The sequence below is a fragment of the Macaca fascicularis genome, chromosome 1 (assembly GCF_037993035.2).
Source record: "Macaca fascicularis isolate 582-1 chromosome 1, T2T-MFA8v1.1".
Taxonomy (NCBI): domain Eukaryota; kingdom Metazoa; phylum Chordata; class Mammalia; order Primates; family Cercopithecidae; genus Macaca; species Macaca fascicularis.
Window position 1 is genome coordinate 220,496,395 of NC_088375.1, and position 17,400 is coordinate 220,513,794.

Here is a 17,400-nt window from a genome sequence, read left to right on the forward strand (position 1 = left end):
GCCACCACACTGAGCCCTGGAAAAGTGTTTTGATGAAGACAAAAGAGCACCAGGTCATGGTAGTGCCTAGAAGGGGCTGCTTTGGGCAAGGAGCAGGAAAAGTCCCCCTGGGATGCTTGAAACTCTGTGACAACGAGGAGGCAGTGATGAGGACGTCTGAGGGAAGAGAGTTCCAAGAAGGAAGAGTAATAATTGCAAAGTACTTGAACATGCTTGGCTAGTTCAGGGAACAGAAAGGAGGTCCTAAGAAGGAGAGATGGAAGCAGATGCTGGGTGAGGTTGGAGAGGTAAGGAGGGCTGGGCCCTGTGGGAGTCACATGGGGCATAGAATTGGGCTTCGCGTTGATTCTGGAAGCATGAGGAAGCCCTCGGAGGGGGAAGTTGTATTTCATGGTGTTTATACCCAAGGGCACCGGGGTCAGCTAGACCTCTTATTAGTACTCTCATTAGCTATATATCATGAGGCATCTCTCAGAGCCTCAATTTCTTCATCAGATTAAAGGAATAAAGAAATGCCTACTTCAGGGCTGGGCACAGTGGCTCACGCCTGTAATCCGAGCACTTTCGGAGGCCGAAGCGGGCGGATCATGAGGTCAGGAGATCGAGACCATTCTGGCTAACAAGGTGAAACACTGTCTCTACTAAAAATACAAAAAATTAGGTAGGCGTGGTGGCAGGCACCTGTAGTCCCAGCTACTCGGGAGGCTGAGGCAGGAGAATGGCATGAACCTGGGAGGCGGAGCTTGCAGTGAGCTGAGATTGCGCCACTGCACTACAGCCTGGGCGAAAGAGCGAGACTCCATCTCAAAAAACAAAAACAAAAAATCTGTTCAAGAACCAAGAACCAGAAAACGTAAGCATTCTGAGGGTGAGTGTGGGTGTGAGAAGGGGACAGCGAGGAGATAAGCAGAGAACCATTTGTTTGCTGAGTCTCTGTACGTTCAGGGCACTGGGAAAGGGGTTTTCGAATCCCCCTAACGAGTCTGCCGGGTTGGCATTATGATCCCATTTTACAGAGAAAAGAAGTGAGGCCCAAAGAGGCGACCTGCCAAGTCCACAAACCTGGGACCACAGAGCTGGAGTTCTACTTTCTGTCAGACTCTAACACCAGTTTCCCCCCTAAACTGCCTCTTGGGGACACAGGGGTGAAAGAGAAGAGAAAGAAAAGTCGAGGCGTAGGGAAGAGGTAAGAGCTGTCAGTGCTGGAAAAGAAAACACGTGGGGTCTTTTGCTAGCGCTGGGGCTCCTGGATCCTTGGATGACTTAATGCAGAGTTGAAAATGGCGGTAGCTCAGGTGAACGGCCCACAAGGGTGCCCTGGTTGGCAGCAGCCATGGGCTGGAGGGCTTTGGCGGCGAGAACCACTTTTTTCTAATTAGTGTTGACAGGTCTTCCCTGCCTGTTTCCTTCGAGCTTCCCTCGGCACCATCGGTCCTGGAAAGATGGTGTTTCCTTTGGAGGGGAGGATAGCGGGCCTGGCCGGGGCTGGGACCTGCCGCAGCTCCCAGGAAGGCTGAGTTCATTCGACATGGCAGCCCCGGAAGCCCAGGCCACAGAGGCCTCATTAGCAGCACTGCCAGGCTAAGTGACGCCAACAGGAGACTGGCTGCACTGAGGCACCGGCTATGGTGGCTGCAGCGTTTTAGGAGAGGAAGGAGGAGAACCGGATGGCGGGTACCTGACCTCATTTCCAACTCCCTGTGGCTCTGGAAAGGCAACATCATCTTTCCCACCATCTCAGATGAGGAAGCTGAGATTTGGGGAGGCCACGCCCTTTTGCCTTCCAGTGACCACTCTGGAAGGGCCTTCCTCCCTTGGGGGTGTTTATGTGTCACAGCTTAATGCAGAGTTGACTTGATGCAGAGTTGAAAATGCTACAAGAAGGGAGACCCCATGGAGTGGAGGGCTTTGTTGAAAGCCATCTGAAGCAGTGGCATCGTGGGCAGGTGAGGTGGGAGGTATATTGGGGGGGTGGTCTTCTCACACGCCACCACTGTGTGCCACAGTCTCACTGTATAGCTCACCTCGTGACTAGCGGGATCTCAGTATCAGATCTCTTCCAGATGTGTGGGGGCCATCTTTGTCCTGAGGATAATTGTTTTTTTTTTTTTTTGGAGACGGAGTCTCCCTCTGTCGCCCAGGCCAGAGTGCAGTGGTGCCATCTCGGCTCACTGCAAGCTCCGCCTCCCGGGTTCACGCCATTCTCCTGCCTCAGCCTCCCGAGTAGCTGGGACTACAGGCGCCCGTCACCACGCCCGGCTAATTTTTTGTAGTTTTAGTAGAGACGGGGTTTCATGGTGTTAGCCAGGATGGTCTCAAATTCCTGACCTCGTGATCCGCCCACCTCGGCCTCCCAAAGTGCTGGGATTACAGGCGTGAGCCACTGCGCCCAGCTAAGGATAACTGTTAAAGGCTCCAAAAGGAGGAGCAGGCAGCTCTAATCTCCAAGCTTCTTCCACCCGCAGGAGAGGTCAACCTTGTCGCTCCACCAGATGCTACCTTTGTGGGGGACCAGGTCACCCACCTGACCCTCAAATGCCCATTTCCTGAGACCCCTATGAAGAGGCCACCTGTGGACATTCATAGCATCCTCCTGGCTGATGGGGAACCATGGCAGGGAGACGACTCAACTGCGCAGAAGCTGCCTGGGCCCCTCACACCCCAGGCACGGGAAACCCAAGCGCACAGAAGGCCAATGTGGTATGCCCTAGTGGAAAATTCTGGGGGAAAATTCACAGCTTTCTCTTTCTTGGTAGAGAAAGGTCTGTGTTGAGGAATGTGACCTTCAGAGCTAGGCCTTGGTGCTCTTAAGATCAATCCATGGTTAGAAATAGCAGACCCTAAGGAATGGGGTCTCAAGCCCACTCTAGATATGCGTGGACATGCAGCAAAGGCTTTTCAAGGCTTCAAATATTGTCTGAGTTGGGAGCCACCTGTGTCTCTGTGAGAAGATCAGGTGACCTGGCAGGTCAAGGGTGCTGTGATCCTCTGTCATTGCTCAGTCAACAAACATTCTTCACAAGCTCACTCCCTCACTTAGCATCCAAGAAGGACCTCGTTTTTTTCCTTTTCAATCTTTTTAAATGTATTAGGTGATTGGGGCAGGGGTGGTGGTGCAGGATCTTGCTCTGTCACCCAGGCTGGAGTGCCATGGTGCAGTCATAGCTCACTGCAGCCTCAAATTCTTGGGCTCAAGGGATCCTCCCACCTCAGCCTCCTGAGGAGCTGGGACCACAGGTGCATGCCACCACTCCTGGCTAATTGTTAAATATTTTATAGAGACAGGGGTCCTACTATGTTGCCCAGGCTGGTCTCAAACTCCTGGGCTCAAGCGATCCTCCTGCCTCTGCCTCCCAAAGTGCCGGGTTTACAGGCATGAGCCACCACACCCAGGCCCATCCTAGGCTCTTGTTCCCCGACCAAAAGGGACACCCTCATTGAGAAAAATGGCAAATGCAAGATGAGAAGGGAAATATTCAAAGACTCAGAGAAAGCCTGATATAGACCCATTAGGACCCGATCAAGGTCTTCCATCCTCCACCAGATTAAATATTTTTGTCATCTTAGAAAGAGCACCAATTTCTTCTTTTTCTACCTCCTTAAGTCTCCTGCAGCCCAGAGATGCTGCCTGCTGTCTTGGAATCTTTGTCTTCAAAATTAGAACAATTTCATATCCTTGATCTCATCTCTCCTTGGAACATACTTTTACAGGAGTTCGGGGCAGTATTTCTACCCTTTCATTAGGCATTTATTTTATTTATTTATTTATTTATTTATTTATTTATTTATTTATTTATTTTTAAGACAGTCTTGCTCTATCCCCAGGCTGGAGTGCAATGGCATGGTCTCAGCTCACTGCAACCTCTGCCCCCCCGGGATTGAGCAACTCTCCTGCCTCAGCCACCCGAGTAGCTGGGATCAGAGGCACCCGCCACCACGTCTAATTTTTGTATTTTTAGTAGAGACGGAGTTTCACCATGTTAGCCAGCTGGTCTCAAACTCATGACCTCAGGTGATCTGCCCACCTTGGCCTCCTAAAGTGCCGGGATTACAGGCGTGAGCCACCGCGCCCAGGCCTATCCTAGACTCTTGTTCCCCAACCAAAAGGGACACCCTCATTGAGAAAAATGCCAAGTGCAAGATAAGAAGGGAAATATTCAAAGACTCAGAGAAAGTCTTATTTAGACCCATTAGGACCTGATCATGGTTTTCCATCCTCCACTGGATTAAGTATTTTTGTCATCTTAGAAAGATTAGCAATTGCTTCTTTCTCTACCTCCTTAAGTCTCCTGCAGCCCAAAGATGCTGCCTGCCGTCTTGGCATCTTTGTTTTCAAAACCAGAACAATTTTATATCCTTGGTCTCATCTCGCCTTGGAACATTCTTTTACAGGAGTTCGGGGCAGTACTTCTACCCCTTTATTAGGCATTAAAAAAAATTCTTTCTTCCTCGGGCCCTCGTTTTCTGTAATAGCATATTGTTCATATGGCAATGATCACAGCGAATCATTCCTGCTCACCCCACACCCTCTTCCCACATTGGGGATGGTGGGAAGGGTAAGATCACATGGATGGGTGTCCCGAATTTGGGCAGATCCGGTCATTGTGAGCTCATCTGGACGTGGGAACACCTGTAGGATGAGGAGCTGGGGCATGTGGCCTCGATGTCTCCCTGGGCCCCTTACTCTCCTTTCTCAGTAAATTGACATTTTCCAGCCTCAAAGTTAATTCCTGCTTCTGTTTGGGGGAGGTGAAGAGAACTGTTTCCATTTAGTCATCTCTGAACAATTGAAAATGCATGTTTCTCTCTTAACATCAGAGGCCTGGTTCTTTTTAAGGCCTAACGTCTTTGAAAATTCAATTTCCTAACTTTGACCACTTTTTGTATGATGGCTATTGAAGAATGACAACTGGGACTTTGGAGATATTTTGCTAGTTTCTTTGTTAAACTCCAAACTAAATTTGTTTCTCCAGCCCCTAATCCCACTCTCACTCTTCCTCCCAGGGCTGCTGTGGTGTACTGCCCTGGGGAAGATATTCGCACATAGTCTAACTGATGGCTCAAAGAATTGTGCAGCCACAGAACCACCCATATTCCTCATCTTAGCAAATAGTATCACCTCCTTACAGTTTCTAAAACAGCCATCCCCCTTGCCCTCATCCCTCATAGTCAATCAACAACCCAGCTATGCTGATTCTACCTTTCGAGTATTTCATATATCCCTGGCATTATCCCATCTCCATCACAGCATCCTGGTCCAAGCTACCATCCTCCTTCTTGCCTGAATACATACATTAGCTTCAAAACGAGATTCCCCATCAACTCTTGACTGTCCTATCAGTTCTCCACACTGAAGCTAGAGAGAACTTTTAGGATGCAAATCATCAGGCACCATGCCTACTTAAAACCTTCTGTGGTTTTCTCTTCTCCTTAGGCTGAAGTCCAAACTTTCACCACGGCCAACTGCAGAGTGATCTGGACCCCGACCATCTCTCTAGCTTGACCCACCCACTGTTTCCCATGATTTCTTGGCTCCAGCCACCCTGGACTATTCTGTGAGGTCCTGGTTCAGTCTACATCAGGACCTTTGCACATCCTGCTCCCACTGTTCACTTGGTTTTATCCCTGCTCAACCTCCAGGGTTCAGTTTACACATCATTTGCTCAGAGGAGCCGTCCCTGATCTCTAAGCTGACTTACACTCCTACACTTAGGATCCTGTAGCCCAGTCCCAAACCCAGCATTCTCAGTTACTTCTTCAACATCTACCTATCCCATCATATTGTAAGCAATAAACAGGTCTGTAATTTATCACTGGAATCCCACTGGCAGCACACAGAGGGTGGTCAATTCATGTTTGCTGAGTAAAAGAACGAATGAAGGACCAGTGTTAGTTTCCCGCACTCACTTAGACACTAAGAGCCCTCTGTTGGTAAGACCTGGAAGGGCAGGCCGGGCACGGTGGCTCACACCTGTAATCCCAGGACTTTGGAAGGCTGAGGCAGGTGGATCACCTGAGGTCAGGAGTTTGAAACTAGTCTGGCCAACATGGTGAAACCCTGTCTCTACTGAAAATACAAAATTAGCCAGGTGTGGTGGTAGACGCCTGTAATCCCAGATACTGAGGAGGCTGAGGCACGAGAATCATTTGAACCCGGCAGGCAGAGGTTGCAGTGAACTGAGATCGCGCCATTGCACTCCAGCCTGGGCAACAAGAGCAAGACTCCGTCTCAAAAAAAAAAAAAAAAAAAAAAAAAAAAAGGTAAAAATCTGATCAAGGTATAGTTCCCTACCCTCAGGGGACTTTCCAAGCCTCCTCAAGCCAATAACGTGGTTCTACAATTCAGATGGAGTTGACGTTGATGATCCTAGACCAAGCAAAAGTCCACGGCAGCTAGCACGCCAAGCTTATCAGAGTGAAGGACTGATGACAGGGTCAGACTCAAAGGTGCTCTGCTTCCTGCTGCTGGCGATGATGGGCTTGGTTCCAATCTCTGTGAATGGGCAGCAAAGGGAGGTCTAAAGGGCTGAGCCTTCAAATGGGCTCTTTGCCTAGTAATTAATTCACTCATTAACTCAAAAGCTTTTATGGAAAGTCAACTAGCTGTGAAGAATTCTGCAAGGCTCTCGGGAAGAGGTAGCTGCACACTGGTCAAATGCGACCCAATGCGATGGTACTTTTTAAAATTTTGAATGAATTTCCGATGATTGAAAAATTGGGACATTTCACATGGTGCAAATCTCCAGCTTCCCTTGAAAAGCAAACCATTTGGCCATACAGGACTGCAACTGACTGGAACTGGTGGAAACTGCTTACTTTGGATGAGGCAAGCTCTCTCTTTTGAGTCATTACTCATAATCAGCTTCACTGGCCTACATTACCTGCCAGGTTTCCATGGGCATTGGAGTTGGTATTCTGTGAGCTCTAGGATTATTGACAGGTCCATAAGAAACTGCTGTTATTCTTGAGGATCTAATAGCAAATGCTCAAACTGTGCCCTCACTCCAGGGGGTTCACAAGAAAAATAGGGAGGGCTGGGAGACCTTGGAGAGTGGAAGTGGAGACCACTTGAAATCTTATGTCTGTTTAAATCTTGTTTGTCTTGCATTTGACTGCAGGGATTCAGTCTTAGGCAACGCGTCCTAAGGCAGCATTGATTTAACCACAAGGTCTTGATACTTAAACTCTTCAAGCCTCTGTTTCCACACGCATCAAATGAAGGTAATTCTACCTTCCCAGGCAACGTCACAGAGTTGTTACAAAATTATATTGATCTTGGCACATGAGATGCCTGGCTCACAAGAAGTGTTCCACGAATACCAGTCTTATTAGTATTTTCACAAATTCATTTATAACAAATAACTATAGTCTCAAAATAGTCATATAGAGTCCTCTTTCCCAGGTCTTTTTTCTATCTTTATTGTTTTATTCTGATTATAATAGAAATCTATGTTTCTTACAAAAATGCTCAGATGGGGGCCGGGCATGGTGGCTCACACCTGTAATCCCAGCACTTTGGGTGGCTGAGGCAGGTGGATCACAGGGTCAGGAGATCGAGACCATCCTGGCTAACATGGTGAAACCCTGTACTAAAAAAAAAAAAAATATATATATATATATATATATATAAAATTAGCCGGGCGTGGTGGTGGGCACCTGTAGTCCCAGCTACTTGGGAGGCTGAGGCAGGAGAATGGTGTGAACCCGGGAGGCGGAGCTTACAGTGAGCCAAGATCCTGCCACTGCACTACAGCCTGGGTGACAGAGCAAGACTCTGTCTCAAAAAAAAAAAAAAAAAAAAAAAAAAAAAAAAAAAAAAACCTCAGATGAAGAAATTCATACCATAGTGAGAGCTGATCTTGGAGTTTCTAATTGTTGCTCTCTGGTCATTAAGAAATATGTAAATCTCGACGGTGACATACACATGCATTAAGACCAAATCAAAACTAAAACACGTAGCTGTTCCTTTTGTGCCTGAACCTGGCCCTTAGGTTGAATAAAGGGCTTGGAAAGGAAAATTGAACTTTGCAGGCACCTCAGTAATATTCTCTGGAATGAAAATGACATTTATTTTCCCCTCTGCAGCCCTGTATTCCACATTCTGGCAGCTCAAGGTCCTCTTTTCAGGTGGTCACCCTCAGACATCAATTGTTAAGGCTTTTTCAATGTCAGCCAAGTAGTGCCTGCTCCTGTCATCCGGTCTCCACTGAGCCCTCCCAGGGCTGCAGGCCACAGGGACCAAACTAAGAAAGGTCTGTGGATAGGACACTCACCCACAGCAGATTCATCTATAGAGGTCTTTCCTATGGTGTCTGACTGCTCGAAGACACTCTTCCAAGCTGGCTTCCCAGGAGGAACAGGCTTCCAAGTCCAGCTCTTTGACCTAGGGATAGTATTTTGGCTTTGCACTGAGTCAAAATAATTTTATTGAGTTCTTCCAATGGGGAAAGCACCCAGTTTTCAGACTTTGCCCATCAGCTAAATAAAATCCCCTGGGAAAAAACGGCTTGGTGCATTCTTGCCCCATGGGATTCAAAGTTATCTCTTTTCAGCTTCTCTGGCTCTCTTGGTATTGGCCTTACAGATAAAGCTGCCATGGCCCGTTGTTCTGCAGCTGTGGATTTGCAGGGGAGTCCCTCCCACTCTCAGCCTTCAGCTCAGGTGAAAAACAGCACAGGCTCCAATAAATGGTGGGAATTTTCAACTGTGAGGTGATAAGAAGGTTGCTATTGTTAGGCAAATCACTCTGAAGTCCTCCTTAATCCTAACCTTCCCCACAGTAACTAGCCCAGTAGAAATGCTTACAGGATGTTTAACCCTTAACCAACCTGAATCACCACGGTCTGTAAAATCCAAAGGAAAACAGAAAGTGCACCCATTCGCTGCTGACCAGGATCTATAATTCCTTCTCAGCTAAGATTCAGCACCAGGGCAGAGATCTTCAGAGAAGCCTTCTCTGACATCCATTTCGTCCCACTCCCTGCCATTGATGTGGTCCCTCCAGCCCTTATTTTCCCCTAGACCACATATATTTCTCCACTGTAGCTCCAAAAGCTTGAACGATAGCTAAAGTGCACTGAATGTTTACTGTATGTGAATGCATGGGAGAGACACTTGAGGATACCATCTCACAGAGTCCTCCCAGTGATTCTAAGAGGACCAGAGGTTATCTCCAGTTTATGATGAAGAGACTGAAGTTCAGAGTGGTTAGTGGCAACAGCGCACTACACTGCCTCCCATCGTGGGATAAATGTTTGCACGTGCCGATGCCACTGGACTGTGAGCTCCAACAGGGGGAGGACTGGCCCTCAGCATCTTGGTCTTCCCACACACGACCCAGTGCATACCAGATGCTCGGTTAACATGTGGAACCAAGCCAGCTCCCCAAGGCCCCTCTCTGTGATCCAGGGCACCAGGCAATATGTTTTTATTATATGCTCTGTAATATACTAGGATTACCATATTTTTCTTTCTTTTCTCTTCCTGCAGTGCGCCAGCCAGCATCTCTTCCCTGGCTTCCAGGCACTGAACTCTGTTTTCTGCAAATACTGGTGGCTTTGCCTGAGGCCTTTTCCCAGCCTCTGGGGCAGCTCAGTCAGTGTTCAGGGCATGTGGGATGCCAAATGGTCTTACCATTATGGTGCAACTGGGAGCTGGCTTCCAGCTGCCAGCATCCATGTCCACTCAGGCAGCCAGGGAGCTGTGACTAGGGAGTTGGCCAGTGAAGACCCCAGCTCCCTTGCCCCTCAACTGGAAAACCTCCAGATATACCCGTGTCCTGTAATTTCTGGAGCTCCCACAGGACTGGCTCCAGTTGTCCACGGTGGCAGCTTGCTCTCATATGTCCCCTTACTGTCTGTTTTCCTCTCCTGTCTCACTATCCTATTCACCTACTGGAGTTTCATGGGCGTCACCTCCTCAAAACATGCATGTGCCCTTGAATCCTCATCTCAAGGTTGGCTTTTGTGGGCACCTGACTGAGACAACACGGACACACCCTGCGACAGATGCCAGTGGCTGGCAGTGCTGGCGCTGATTTGCTTCAGCACAGACGGGCCTCTGGTGTGAGTGTCATCAGCGGGTTACCCAGATCGCCTGCTGCCTGAGCACAATGGACCGCCAGCTCAGTTGCCTCCTTTCTGTGATCACTCCTGTGTTCCACCAAGACCACAGTTCTCCTGGGTTGTTCCTGTCAAAAATGATGAGTGCAGTCCATTCCTCTAACAGGTGACTGTGGCTTGAGGACTCCCCATCAGCCTGGCTGAGGCATTCTCTGAGCTGCGCTGAGATCTAGGGCTCTTTCTACCAACACTCCTTCCTTCCCCTTCTCCATTCTCAGGCACCAGCCCCACATCCGAGCTGAAGGCTCTCCCTGTCTCTCCTATGTCCTTTGCAGGCATTTCTCCCAATACATCTTCTGCACACCAAATTCCACCTTAGCTGCTTCTCAGATCGTCCACACTAACACAGTCCAAGTGAAACGTCACCTCTGAGGGCCAGTAAGTTCTAGATCTGGAAGACAAGGACCATATCCCAGACTGGGCTATACCTTCCCCAGAGTGAGACAACCCAAGAGGCCCTGGCTGCTGGACCAGCTGATGGCCTGAACAACAACTCTTTCTTACTTCTCTGAAGGCTCTGAGGGCCAACGAGAATGTCTTCTATTTCATCTACAGCAGTGGTTTGCAACTGAGGGTGACCTTGTCTCCAAGGAGGTACTTGGTAATGTCTGGAGACATTTTTGGTTGTCATATTATGGGGAGGATGATACTGGCATCTGGTAGGTAGAGGCCAGGCATGCTGTTGAGCACCCTACCATGCACAGGACAGCCCCCACAACCATGAATGATCCAGCCCCAAATACCAAGAGTGCTCTGGCCGAGGAGCCCGGCATCGTGGAGAGAGAAGCACTAGTCTTGGAGCCTGGAGGAGGAGGTCAAACTTGTATTTAAAGAACAGATGAGCCAATTTAGAAAAGGGTTCCAAGCCTGGTTCTGCTACTCACAATAGCCGTAGGCAATATGTGACTTCTCTGAATCTCATTTCCTTACCTATAAAATAAGGACGATAACATCCAGTATGCAGCATTGTTGTGGGGACTGTAAGACCATAACACAGAGAAAGCACTCAGGGTTTTACTGGCACAGGATAGGCACTCATGAAACTAAAATCCTTCCCTCTGGCCTCTGCCTATTTCTCTACTCAGCCTGGTGCCAGAGCAAGTCCAGATCTGGTCTCTGAAGGTGACTGTCCTCAAGGATGGTGACACCTTTCTTACAGCCCTCCTATCCTGCACTCATTCAGTTCCCTCCCTCCAACTCTTCATTTCTTCAGCCATTTGTTCTACTAAGGTTTACTGAGTGCCTGTTATGAGCTCCAGGCATTTAAGACACATGGGTCAACAAAACAGGCAACCATATCTACCCGTTAGAAAAGACTTGTTAAAAACCTTATGTTCTATGGGGGGCAGAGGAGTGGCGGATAACAAAGAATATGATGAATAAATCAGTAAATCATATATTATGTTAGAAGGTTGGCAAAAAGAGGAACAAGGGACAGGGAAGGAATACCCACGTTGTGGAGAGAATACCCACGTTGTGGAGAGTGGTTTGTAATTTTAAATAGGGTGACCAGGAGAAGGCTTATTGGGAAGGGGACAGTTGGGCCAAGACCTGAAGAAGGAAGGATTCAGCTATGGGGGCTTCTGAAGGGAGGTTGCCCGAAGCAGAATGCACAGCCCATGCAAAGGCCCAAGGTCCCAGACCTCAGTGGCCCAGAAATGTGGATTCTACTCTCCCGAAGGTCTTTCCCAGGAGGCCCACCTACCAAATTGTAAATGAAAACCATCACTTGGTGACTTCTTTTGATGTATTTGACCCGCAAGAAGGTAAACAAGTACATTAATTTAAAACAAGTGTCAAGCGGGGTGCGGTGGCTCTCGCCTGTAATCTCAGCACTTTGGGAGGCCGAGGTGGGTGGATCACTTGAGGACAGGAGTTGGAGACCATCCTGGCCAACATGTTGAAACCCTGTTTCTACTAAAATACAAAAATTAGCCAGGTGTGGTGGCACACAACTGTAATCCCAGTTACTTGGGAGGCTGAGGCAGGAGAATCGCTTGAACCCGGGAGGCGGAAGTTGCAGAGAGCCAAGATCGCGCCATTGCACTGCAGCCTGGGCCACAGAGCAAGACTCCATTTCAAATAAAAAACAAAATAAAATAAAACAAGTGTCAATATCTACATCCCATTTCCCCCTTAGGCAAAGGATCATAATTGGAGGATATCCGTTCCCACTCCAAAGGAAAAGGCCAGTTGTCCATTTATACTTGTTCATTAGCCTGATTCCTGCCTTGAGTAATTATGGAGGATTAAAGCATCATTCCGTGCTCGCTGCAATTGAAATCAGGCCCCAGAAGAACAATGCCTTTGTGTGAAACTCCGAGGCGAGGCGGGGGCGGCAATGCAAGGCTCTAATTCTATTCTCTCCTACGGTGTAGCCGGGCACAAATGTCAGTAGGGGGCACTGATTTAGATGCTCACTTTACCCGCAGAGGCCCTGGCCGGTCAAGAACACAGGTGAGTGGGATCCTGGAGGACATTCTAACACAGCCAAAGTGGGATGCTTGCATCCAAAACCATACACACAGTGAAAGAGGAATTCCTTGCAAGCATCTGGTCTCTGGGCTTGCCTGAGATGGAAACAGCTCCTTAACTAGTTGCTGTAGGGTACGACTGTGGCCATTCACATGAGTCCTGCCTTCAGCATGCAGAACGGTCCCTCTCCCGTTCCTAATGGCAGCTCTTACCTGCCGTTGGCCTACTGGCATGACTACTGTATTGGCCACACAATACCTACCACTTTGCTTATTAGAGCTACTCAACAGCCATCCTAAGATCAAGATTCAGTGTCACACCAGGATGGGAAGAAAGTCCATTGAAAGTTCACAGACTGCCAAGTTATGAATGTCTTTATTTAAATGAAGCATTACAGAAATGTCACCGGATGAGTGTTTAAAAGTTCACTAAAGACTTGTTACAAATAAGTTAAATAAAGGCACCTATCTCAATAACCCGTAGAAGTAGGTATTATCATTATTATTGTTGCCATCAGCACTGAACAAAGTTTTCAAGTTCCCAGTGCCGAGGCCAAGGCCTGCCTCCATCTGGCCCATGGCCCCTGTGGGGTGAACCCACCTGAACTTAGCTTCTCTTCTTCTTTCTTGATGCCACCATGCCAGGAAGGTCCCACCGCCTGCTACCTGAAGCCCTAGAACAAGCTCCAACTTGGGCTTCTGGCTACCACCTTCCTCCCTCATGGCTACTGCCAAACATCATCCCTGGGGTCAAACTCTCAACACTCCCTGGCTGGGATGTGGCTCACATCCCTTGGCATAGCATTCAAGGCCCTTCCCCACTGAATGGCAGCCATGTCTCTGACCACCTCTCAAAGTCCCTTGGCCCTCTGGCAATGTCAGCTGTTCAAGAATCACTGCCCTCAAGTATGACATAATAAAAGGAGTGGTTACCAAAGCACTTCTGGAACCACTGTCATCTTGAGGACACAGAGCTTGCTTTGCCAAGCAGGTCACAGGTGTCCTTATGAAAAGCATCAGATGCCTTGGAGCCAAGGAACCCAGGGAAGAAGAGGTTTGCCTTGCTGCAGGGTCATGTCACACGGAGGATGCATCTGTTGCAGCCAGAGTTGGCGTATTACGATTTCTGCTTCCTTTTTGAAGCTGAGTAGAAAAAAAAAAAAAAACTCTGCCACCCAGATGTTAAGTAACTACTAAATCCCTCTTTAATTAACTGGGTAATCTCAGTGCCACGTTCAGACAGCACCTTCCTCTTGGTGTTTTTAGCCTTGAAAATGGAGGTCTGCAGTCTTAGGCTTGGAACTGAGAAAAGAAAAGTGAGGGTTTGCTCAGGCAAATCCCCCTGTGAGATGTTCCGTTTAACTGCATAATTGACAGGGAAGGAGAAGAAAGGAAGATTATTCAGGGTTTTGTAGGTTTGCTTTACAACCAAGATAATCACTTGATATTCTAATGCTTTCCATCCTTCAAAAACTCTTCTTACAGAAGAGAGTGGTTGGGGGCAGTGGGGCGGGGGATCCCCAGAGACCATTTAATCAACAAACATTCATTGTGTACCTACTAGGTGCTGGGCCCTGTGCTACGGGCTGAGGATGCTGCTGATGAATGCTGAATCAGTGTTGAAACTTGTTTTCCAAAAGGGTGGGCGGAACCCAAACAGGTGACTAGGGGAATAAATTAATGACTGAGGTGATAGAGAACAGAGGGACTTGGGGGATGGGACATAGCAGATCTGCAGGCTCTTGAATGTCTCTTTGAAGAGGTGGGATTTGGCATTTGAACTGACACTTGAGTGATGAGCAGGAGCCAGCAAGGCAGAGGGCTCCAGGAAGAGACTCCTGGACCCAGATAGAGGGAACAGTAGGCATAGACCTAGCCTGATGCAGGAATGTGCTGGTATTCTCCAGCCAGTGTGGCAGGAGCAAATGACTGGGGAGAAGGGTGGGTCAGGATGAGGCTGCTGGCTGGTGAGGGAGGAAAGGTCCTCCCTATTCAGTTGTTTTGTAGACCAGGTTCACCAAATTACAGTCTGTGGGCCAAATCTGGCCCACTGCCTGTCTTTATGAATAAAGTTTTATTGGAAAACAGCCATGTCCATTTGTTTTCATACTGTCTATGGCTGCCTCAGCACCAGAAGGGCAGAGGCTTCAGCTGCTATAAAGACTGTCAGGTCCACAAACTGTAATGTATTTACTATCTGGCCCTTTATAGAAAAAGTTTGCTAAGCCCCATTGGTAGGAAGTTTGGGTTTTATTTTATTTGTAGAAAGAAGGTCTTGCTATGTTGTTCAAGCTGGGCTCAAACTCCTGGGCTCAAGCAATCCTCCCACTTTGGCCTCCCAAAATGCTGGGATTACAGGCATAAGCTACCACACCTGGCCTGAATTTTATATCTATGTGCAATCAAGTAGCCACTAGAGGGTCTTACACATTTGATTGATATGTTTTAAAAGACTACTCTGCCTGCTGTGTGGAGAAAAATTTGGAAGGGGCAGGAGGGGACCAAGGAGAGAGAGGAGGCTGCTGGATTGTCCCGAGTCCTGTCACCACATTGCAGCCCAAGCATGTTCAAACTGGGCCAGTGAGTGCCGAGTTGCTGGTATGTGTTAGTCATTGTGCAAAGTACCTCCTTAGACCTTATTTTATCATCACAATCTTAAAAGAGATAATGCATTTCAACCATTTAATTCTATGCCTGGCACATTGAAGTGCTGAATAAAAGTTAATGAAACAATTTGTAAGACATTGGCAAGGAGCACCCACCAGTCTACTATCTTGGGAGGGTTTCTTAGAAGCAGAGCCTGAGATGAGGATTTGGGCCCAAGTGATGTTTTAAGGAAGTCTTCCAGTAATGGGGGTGAGAAGAAGGTCAGGGAAGGAAGGGAAGCCAAGTGAGCATTGGTTGGTTTCAGGCAAAGTTGTGCCTGGGGGAACCTCAGCCTGAACCAACTTGGAGTGTAAGTTACACCCACCTGGAATGTAAGTTACACCTCGGGGTGCGTCCTGAGGTGAGGCAAGGGAGCTCTGCTTTTCATACTCACAGAGGGTCAGTCACAGGAGGAGGGCTGCCCTGAGGGGACATTAATTCCCAGGTACTTAAGTTCTAGGAGGCCCAGAGGCCAAGAGAGAGTCTTGGAGGTGGAGCCACAATGCAGGGTGTTAAAAGCAGAAGCACACTGAGGCAGGCAAGGGTGGTACACCAGAAAAGGCTTGAAGGGATCTAAGAGGAGCTGGATGGTATTGTCTGCTACACATACCCATTGTTCAGATAAAGAAACTGAGGCTCATGGACACTGACCTGCTCTCCAATGGCAGTTGGGATCCCAACCCCAGTCTGACTCCAGATCGCATCCTCTGCTCTTTCCCAGCAAACCCCTCCTTCCTCCTTCCAGTGGTCATGAAATATTAAAGCCCTCTGATGCTTCCTACGGCACGAAATAATCCTGCAGGTATGCTGGCCACACTCTCTTGCAGATTGTCTTTTAGTGCCTATAATTGCTTAATCAAAAACAAATGAGGGTTATAAAAATTGGGAGTGTTCAACGTCCTCTGAATAGTCAAGGAAGGTTATCAAAATACCAAAATTTGCACAAATATAGCTGCTTTTATAGAGCCTCTCTAACAGCAGACTGTAAAACAGTCCTCTCCAACAGGGGGTGGGAGATAAAGAATTTCTTCTTCCAACAGTAATAAATCAAACAACCCTCCGTGGACAGTGGAAATTGATTTTTCTCACTCTTCACATAGCCACAGCACTACCAAAGCCATGGTGCGATGCTCTCACGGTGACAAGCTTCAACTTGGCCACATCAATTATCAAAACAAGAAATGTCAGGCCTTGGCACAGCCAGGCTGAGATAGGAACTCGAGCTCCTGCTGTGGCTGCCCTGTGTGTGCCCCTCCCCCATGGCTTTGTATTTAAAATCTAACAAGATTCAACTAGGCCAAAGCCCAAAGTCAATCTCCAAGAGAATTCTCCCTCCCTTCTTAAAATCCCCTTCATTGTCCAGGGTAGCCTAGGTTAGCTTAGGACTAATTCCTGGTCCAGGTGAACGGTGGAATAAAGTCTGCCTCTCTCTCTCTTCCTCTCTCTCTCCTCTTTCTCCAGCTCTCTCTTACTTTCATGCTTTCTCTTTCATTTTATTTTTTTTTTCTGGATTCAAATGACCCAGCTCAAGAAAGATTTTCAGACCCAGAAGAGTAACCCATGCGAAGCTGGACCTTTTCATCATGTGAAAGGCAAAGCAGGCCCTCAGCATCTCCGTCTCCCCAGAGGCTCTAATCTCTCTGACTGCTTCCCAAACTATCCCAAGAATGGAGGCACAAGCACTGTGAGAGCAGAGATGTCAAAAGGCACATTCAACACCCCAAGCTCATCCAAGCTTCTGCCCGCGACACATCAGCAAGTATCCCACTGGCCAAGGCAAGTCACAAAGCTAAAGTCAAGAGAGGGCATTGTGGTGGCTCATGCCTGTAATCCCAGCACTTTGGAGGACCAAGGTGGGAGGATTGCTTAAGCCCAGGAGTTAAAAACCTGCCTGGGTAACATAGTGAAACCCTCATCTCTTAAAAAAAAAAAATTTAAAAATTAGCCGGTCCTGGTGCCACATGCCTGTAATCCCAGCTACTACAGAGGCTGAGGTAGACGGATTGCTTGAGCTCAGGAGGTTGACAGCAGCCTGGGCAACATGGCAAGACCCCAACTCTATAAATAAATAAATAAATAAATAAATAAATAAATAAATAAAAGTTGGGTGTGGTGCTGTGTGCCTGTAGTCTCAGCTACTCAGGAGGCTGAGGTGGGAG

The 17,400-nt window shown here is 48.0% G+C and overlaps 1 protein-coding gene across 4 annotated transcripts in view; it reads right to left on the reverse strand.

Annotated features, from left to right (window-relative positions):
• The window catches only part of KAZN (kazrin, periplakin interacting protein), a 1,227,887-nt gene that overhangs the window by 339,344 nt on the left and 871,143 nt on the right, over nt 1–17,400 (reverse strand). The window lies entirely within an intron of this gene.